We start from the raw sequence: 7,738 nt of genomic DNA, 5'->3' as shown, positions 1-7,738 counted from the left end.
GAGTTATTCCATTTTATACATAAGTTCAAAAAAGAAGCATATATTATTAAAGGAGGCGAAGTTATATTTCAGCCTATAAATAAAGGAAGGGAAAGAATCCCACGGCATCCTAAGGTGGTAAACAACACGGTGACGTGGAAGGTTTTGTTCAGGATGGAAACCACCATCTGGAGCACTGGTGGTGTTCTCCATGATGCTAGTCTGTCGACTCGGGGTCCACGTGTTGTTCCTGGTAAAGACCAGGTTTCTCTCTGTAACCTGCTCCTATTCTGCAGACACCTTAGTGAGATGGGGCTGAAGTGGGATGGAACAGCCATAGTGTACACTCTATCCTGAGCATCATCCAACGTCACCTCGGATCTGACACAGCACCTACGCACATGATGGCACTGAGGTGCCTCAAACAGGATCACTATCTACCTGCGGAGACTCACCTGAGTCTGATCAGACAAGGAGCCACGTCCCAGGAAAGAAGCTGGCTCTCTGAACAGCCACTTCAGTGTCATGGGCTGTGTGGTTAGGAATTAAAAACTGGTTCGAATGAGTCAGGACCTGTCATTCCCGGTAAGCCGAACCAAGTTGGAGATCATCGGTGTGGGCCTGGGGCCACTACGGAGACTGGGCATGGTCATCTCTGATTTGGGTTGTCCACTTCGACGATCTGGGGCATGATGGCAGGAACTCTTATTCTGCCATCCAGCTATCTGTCTATATGTCTGCTGTTTGAACTCTCACATTTCCCGTTTTTCAGAGGATGTACTTTCATCTTCCCTTTCCCTTCATATTTCATAAATTAAACAAAGATCTCATGTCTTACCCTTTTGCTTCCATATTTTTGACCATGTTCCTTAAAAGGAAAACTGGGGTCTTCTCTCAGCAGCTCTTGTCTGAAAACACTAACAGAAAGCATAAGTTCCCAATAGCCTAAGATCTAAATCACAGGGCAGAGCCACACACTGTCCGCCACACTGTCCCCAGAGAGGGTGTTCTCACACCCATGACGGACTGTACTGCTCTGCTTTGGAAAATCCTCTGTGGATCTCCAATTCTTTCTCCCGAGATGGTCCTTGCTGCTGAGTCACGCATTCAAGGCTCTGTAGAGTGAGCCTGGCTAACCTGTCCAGACTTATTTCCATCTGAACCTTGCCCCTGCTCTGATCATCAGTTCACTATTCCCAAAATGTGGGCATAAGATAGTAAGTACATGTTGCTCATGCATCAGGGGTGAGCTGATGCCGGGGAATCCTGCTGAAGTGTCTCAGTCTCGTTCAGATGTCTGCTTCGATAGCTTCCAGAAAGCGTGCCCACTATCTTTGATTGACAATCTGGGGGTGACTAGGCTCTGCATCGTGGATCTCTAACCACTCCAACATCTATTTCTGGAATACTTTCAACGAGATGGAGAAGCACAAACCAGGAGGAGAACACGCATGATGCGTCTTGTTGCCAACATGCAGTTGAGGAAATGCCCCTCCCGGTTTACTTTACTTATCAGATGATATCACAAGGTGGACATCAGAGCGGGGACTTGGGCTCCACCACATGGACGGGCACTGAAAATACTCACTTCCAAAAGCTGCAGTACAGGAAGGGAAAGCACTAAGTCTCCAGTGGGGAAGATGCAGGAAAGCTTGAAGAGCCACATGAATATCAGATGAGGTGTATTTCACAGCAAACAATCGTATCACAGAAAAAGAGGGACAGTGCCTGATAAAGGGGTTTCCTCTGTAAGAAAACATGACAATTCTCAATGTGCAAACCACCACGCAAAAGACAAAAATGGCTTCAAGAGACAGGGGGTTAGGGGGCTGATTCAAAGGGTAACACATGTGAGTCTTGATCTTGGGGTCCTGAGCTCAAGCCCATGTTGGGTGAGGAGCCTACTTGAATAAAATGTGTGTGTGTGTGTGTGTGTGTGTGTGTGTGTGTGTGTGTTTAATTTCTTGAATAGGGAAGAAATGGGGAACTCCACAACCAGGAGGAGACTTCAACACTCTTGATTGTACTTACACTTTACATGCGAATTGGGGTGCCACCATCCTGAGTGGGAGATGATCTGCAGACTCCTTGCTCTCCTGGCCCATTTTCCATATGCATCACTGTCCTCAAGCAGGAGCTCTGGGGAGGACCCCTCTCCTCTGAACCCCATAGCATCTTTACGGTTTGAGTGGAGAGCTATACCCAGCATCGACATCTGCTCTGAGGGGGCAGAATGAACAAGATGGTGTGTCCCGAGATGTTGGAGCCAGAGGTCCTGCTACCTGTGGGAAGGGGCAGGTCAGCCAGGGGAACTGCTCTGACACTGAAAAGCTGCCCAGCAGGGCCAGGAAGAGGATCCCACCATCCTCCCCGTGGGGGCAGAGGAATACTGCACAACCTCAGCCCACTCCCTCCCACAGCCCTTGTTCACTGCTTCTCTGAGGAGGATGCTGTTGGGGTCTCCAGGCAGGCAGCCTGGCTGGAGAGGAGAGAAGCTTGCCCTCCACCCCTGTCTCTTACACCTCACAGCCAACCAGCCAGCAGAAACCACTCAGGCTCCTTCACCCCTGTCCTGTCCACCCCACAGCCTACCCTGCAGTCCACACCTGGACACAGCTGGTCCGCGCAGCCACATTCACCACCTTCCCGGGGATCTGTGCTCCAGGGCCACCTGCTTCTCCAGGTCACCCCGCACACACCCATCTCTGCAACTTCCCTTCACCATCTGCCCCTTCCCTTCCCAGAGTCCACCCCTGGTCCTCGCCATCCCCGGGGTCAACTGCTTGCTCTTCCAGCTGAACCCAGGGCTGTTCCCGGCGAGTCCAGATGTGACGCTCCCACCCCAGCTGCCATTCTGCCTCCCTCCACCCAGACTGGGGCAGTTTCCTGTGACACACCCACAGTCCCGCACATGCACGTGCACACACACTCACACAATCATGCTGGGCCCGTAGACCCTTCCCCAATTTCCCAGATCAGCGCTCTGGAAACTCTTCCTCTCTAGCTCCTGTGAAAGTAGAGGCAACAGTAATGTCTGCATCCCTGCTCTCCTGTGGAAGCGTGTTTATGAATCAGGAGGGGGGTGTGAATTTCGTGTGATCAATCCATATACATCACTTGGAAGACCAGCTGACACTCAAGGTTTGCCTATAATTATTGCGTTCATTTTATTTTATTTAAATTATGTCAGTCACCATACAGTACACCTTCAGTTTTTGATGGAGTTCTCAAACTCAACACCAAAAAAACCCAAATACTCAAGTCAAAAATTGGGCAGAAGACATGAACAGACACTTCTCCAAAGAAGACATACAAATGGCTAACAGATACATGAAAAAATGTTCATCATCATTAGCCATCAGGGAAATTCAAATCAAAACCACATTGAAATACCACCTTAAACCAATCAGAATGTCAAAAATTGGCAAGGCAAGAAACAACAAATGTTGGAGAGGTTGTGGAGAAAAAGGAGCCCTCTTATACTGTTGGTGGGAATGCAAGTTGGTACGGCCACTTCAGAAAACAGTGTGGAGGTTCCTCAAAAAAATAAAAAATAGAGCGACCCTAGGACCCAGCAATTGCACTCCTGGTTATTTACCCCAAAGATACAGATGTAGTGAAATAAAGGAGCACATACACCCCAATGTTCATAGCAGCAATGTCCGCAATAGCCAAAATGTGGAAATAGCCGAGATGCCCTTCAACAGACGAATGGATGAAGAAGATGTGGTCCATGTATGGAATGGAATATTACTCAGCCATCAGAAAGGATGAATACCCAACTTTTACATCCACATGGATGGGACTGAAGGAGATGATGCTAAGGGAAATAAGTCAAGCAGAGAAAGTCAATGATCATATGGTTTCACTTATTTCTGAAACATCAGGAATAGCACGGAGGACATTAGGAGAAGGAAAGGAAAAAGAAGGGGGAAATCGGAGGGGGCAACGAATCGTGAGAGACCATGGACTCCTAGAAACAAAGTGAGGGTTGTAGAGGGGTGGGAGGGTGGGGGGATGGGTTAGCCCAATGATGGGTATTAAGGAGGGCACGTATTGTGTTTATTTTAATTGATGACTTACTTAATTTCATTTAAAGTCTCCTTTCCATGTAGGATAACAGCTAGTATGACCCTCATAGAACTTTCTGACTACGACAGTCCTTTGCTTAAATATTCCATAAACCCTGGAAGAGGTGGCCATTTCCTCTTCTGTGAAGACACCAAAGCAAAGCTACAAGAAACACCAACAATCAGGGAAATACAACACTACCAAAGGAAAAGTCACATCTGCATTAGCTGACCGTGAAAACAATGGAGACGACAATTCCAAAATAATTTTCTCAAAGAACCTCGGTGAACTCATCTTCCACCAGGGGCCAGGAACACAAAGGACAAAGGACAGTCTCTTCGATAAATGGTGTTGGGAAAACGAAACGTCCACATGCAGAAGATTGAGATTGGACCCTTACCTCACACCATATCACAAAAATCAACCCACGTGGACTGAAGACAGAAACGTAAGACCTGAGACCGTAAAACTACTGAAAGAAGACATACGGGGAAAGCTTCTTGACATCAATGTGGGCAATGATTTTTTGAATATGATCCCAAAAAACATGGGCAACAAAGGCAAAAGTAGACAAGTGGGAGTGTCAAACCGAACACCTTCTGCTTGGCCAAGGAATCATCAACAGGGTGAAAAGGCAACTTACAGAATGGGAGAAAATCTTTGCAAACCACCCATCTCATAGGGGATACTTTTCAAATCTATAAGAAGCTCACACAACTCAGTGCAATAAGACTGCTCATACTAAGAATAACCCAAATGAAAATGGGCAGAGGACCTGAACAGGCATTTCTCAGAAGAAGACATCCAGAGGGCTGGTATGTGTATGAAATGGTGCTCAGCATCACTCAGCTTCAGGGAAATACAAGTCAAAACCTCAGTGAGACACCAGCTCCCACCTGATAGAAGAGCTCTTCTCCAAACAACAAGGTGTAACAAGCCTTGGCAACAGTGTGGAGAAAATGGACCCTTTGTGCACGACTGCTGGGGATGTAAATTGGGGCAGCCACTGTGGAAGATCAGAATGGAGTTTCCTTAAACAGTTAGAAAGAAAGCAACCCTGGGATCCACAGGATCCAGCAATCCCACTCCTGAGTCTATGTCCTCAGTAGATGAAATCGGGATCTCAAAGAGACATCTGCACCCCCATGTTCATTGCAACATTAACCACAACAGCCAAGATATGAGAACAACCTAAATGTCTGTCTCCAGATGACTGGATAAAGAAAATAGGGTATTTATCTGAAAGGAGTACTACTCCACCTTGAAAAAGGAAATCCTGTCATTTGCGACAACCTGGGTGAACCCGGAGGACGTTTACGGGAAGTGACATACGCAAGACACAGCAGGGCAAGTACGGGGCGATCTCACTGATGTGTGAAATCCCAAACAGCAAACTCCTAGACACCCAGTGGAGTATTAGTTTCCGGGGCCGGGCAAAGGGGGGCATGGGGAGATGTTGGTCAAGGGGTATCAAGTTTCAGTCATGCAGACGAGTAAGTTCTGGAGATCTACTGCACAGCAATGTGACTGGAGCTGACTGGAACCTATCGTATGCTGCAAATTGGCTTAGAGGGTAGGTCTTCAGTGTTCCTACCACACGCAAACATGCACACACACATACACACACACATACACAAATGCTCCCTGCATGAGGTGCTGGGTACATTAATTAGCTTGACTGTGGTGATCACTCCACAAACATACATATATCAAAACATCCAGTTATGTACCTGAAATATGTCCAATTTCTATTTGTCATTTATACCTCAATAAGGTGGAAACAATATTGTTTCATTTAATTACACCAAGCACTTTGGAAGTCATGTCATGTTTCGTTTTAGATCATTGCACACCGATTTAATGTGTGTGTTTACATTTTTCTGAACGGGTGCGCATTACCGTCTCCCTTGAGGTAGGACTGGATTCTAGTCACAGGTCACCTGGACTGTGACTGTTCCTACATATGTGTGTATATGTGCTGTGTCTGTCTCTGATATTTTCCAACGCTTACAATTTTGCCATTTGTCCTTCATGCTGCACCTCACCTTCTCGATCCTGGGTTCCTGTTCACACCTGGGTTCCTTTTCGGTTTTTTTTTTTATTTTAAGATTTTATTTATGTATATGAGAGAGAAAGAGAGTGGGGCAGGAGCTGAGAGAGAGGGACAAACAGACTCCGGGCTACGCACAGAGCTTGATGTCAGGCTTGACCCAGAGCTAGATCCCACGACCCTGAGATCATGACCTGAGCCGAAATCGAAATCGAGAGTCAGAACCTTAGGGACTGAGACACACAGGTGCCCCCTGGGTTCCTGTTCTAACTGAACTATAACACTTGGCATCTGCTCGCTGAGAGTGAAAATAGTCGACTACCTGAAAACGTGCAGTTCTGCAAATGCCTTCTCTCCCATTCTCTCTCTACAGCAAGTTGCAGGGAAACCCTTTTCATTTCCTTGTGTGAGTGTATGACTCCAGTCCTGGGAGAGGCAGCTACATCTGGTGGTTAAGGGACCCAACCCCTAAGCCCTTCTTGTCTCTCCTGAGGATGCAGCCCGACCTTCTCTTGGAGCCCTGACCCCTCTGCAATGAGAGGACCCTGGGGAACCCCTCTGTGTCCACACTGGTGGAAACGTGCTCCCTATGAGCCCTCCGAGGTCCCAGGCACCAGTGGAGACTCAGCTTAGTTCTCTGTTCCCTGCTGGGGTTCCACCTGCATCTGGAAATTTCATTTCCCGTTTCCTTGCGTGTGTCTGTGGCTGCATATTTCAGACGTACTGTGAGTGGCAGTCCTGGTATTCTGAGCAGACAAGGTTTCCAGTGGGCACACGAACCAGCCACCTGACTGCACAGTCGGGTCCCAGGACACCGTCGGCGCAACAGGACCCTCAGCCCATGCTCGTCCTCGCTGGTCTGGAAACTCACAGCTCCCCATCCCTCCCGTGACCTCGACACCCAGTCCCCACAATCACTCGGGGGGGTGAGTTCAGGACGACATGCAGCAGATGGGAACTGGGGCTCAGAGCAAGGACATTACCTCCCAAGGTCATGCTGGCAGAGGATGAGCCAGGAATAGTTCAATGAAGATCCACTTTCCTTCAAAATCAGAGCTCTAGGGCGCCTGGGTGGCTCAGTTGGTTAAGCACCTGCCTTCGGCTCAGGTCATGATCCTGGAGTCCCGGGATCGACTCCCGCATCGGGCTCCCTGCTCGGCGAGGAGCCTGCTTCTCCCTCTGACCCTCCCCCACCTCACGTACTCTCTCTCTCTCATTCTCACTCTCTCAAAATAAATAAATAAGTCTTTAAAAAAAAAAAACAAAATCAGAGCTCTAGCCCAAATAAATATCCCCTGATGCTTGCACACGGGACCCCCCAGGGTGGGGAGGACGGCTGTGTCCCAGGAACAAGGGGCACCGAGGAGCCAGGAGGGACTCGCAGCGATGTTCCCAAGAAGGGGGAGGTGGACAAGGCCAGAGCAAAATAGGGAAGTTCATGGAGGTAGTGATAGAGAGAGAACCTACACTGCAGGGCCATGAGAAGCCTTGTGTTTCCTTCCCCATTTGCCTGTATTTCTCCTCGGGGCTCATTGCCACCGTGACCTCGACCCGAGCCAAGCAGAAATGTCACACAAGTGTCTCTGCTGAGATGAGCTCCCCAGCACAGCAGGAACCCACGTCCCCTGCAGCATCTCT

General features: G+C 48.4%; 1 long non-coding RNA gene across 4 annotated transcripts; it reads right to left on the bottom strand.

Moving 5' to 3' along the window:
- Positions 1-7,732, bottom strand: LOC112818797 (uncharacterized). Of its 4 annotated transcripts, none has more exons than XR_003206689.2 (3): positions 2,913-7,732; positions 2,011-2,199; positions 1-1,725 (listed from the first exon to the last, which is right to left on the bottom strand). It is a non-coding gene; the product is annotated as an uncharacterized lncRNA (long non-coding RNA). The 4 variants fall into 4 exon arrangements; XR_012377492.1 differs by having other exon boundaries at positions 2,011-2,986; positions 6,062-7,732; XR_003206688.2 differs by having other exon boundaries at positions 6,062-7,732.
- Positions 7,733-7,738: the final 6 nt, after the last annotated feature.

This window comes from Callorhinus ursinus, unplaced genomic scaffold (assembly GCF_003265705.2).
Source record: "Callorhinus ursinus isolate GAN/ISIS: 27379988/994484 unplaced genomic scaffold, GSC_fseal_2.0 scaffold2413, whole genome shotgun sequence".
Lineage (NCBI taxonomy): Eukaryota > Metazoa > Chordata > Mammalia > Carnivora > Otariidae > Callorhinus > Callorhinus ursinus.
Note: the sequence above shows the minus strand (reverse complement) of the source record. Positions and strands in the feature narration are given on the sequence as shown.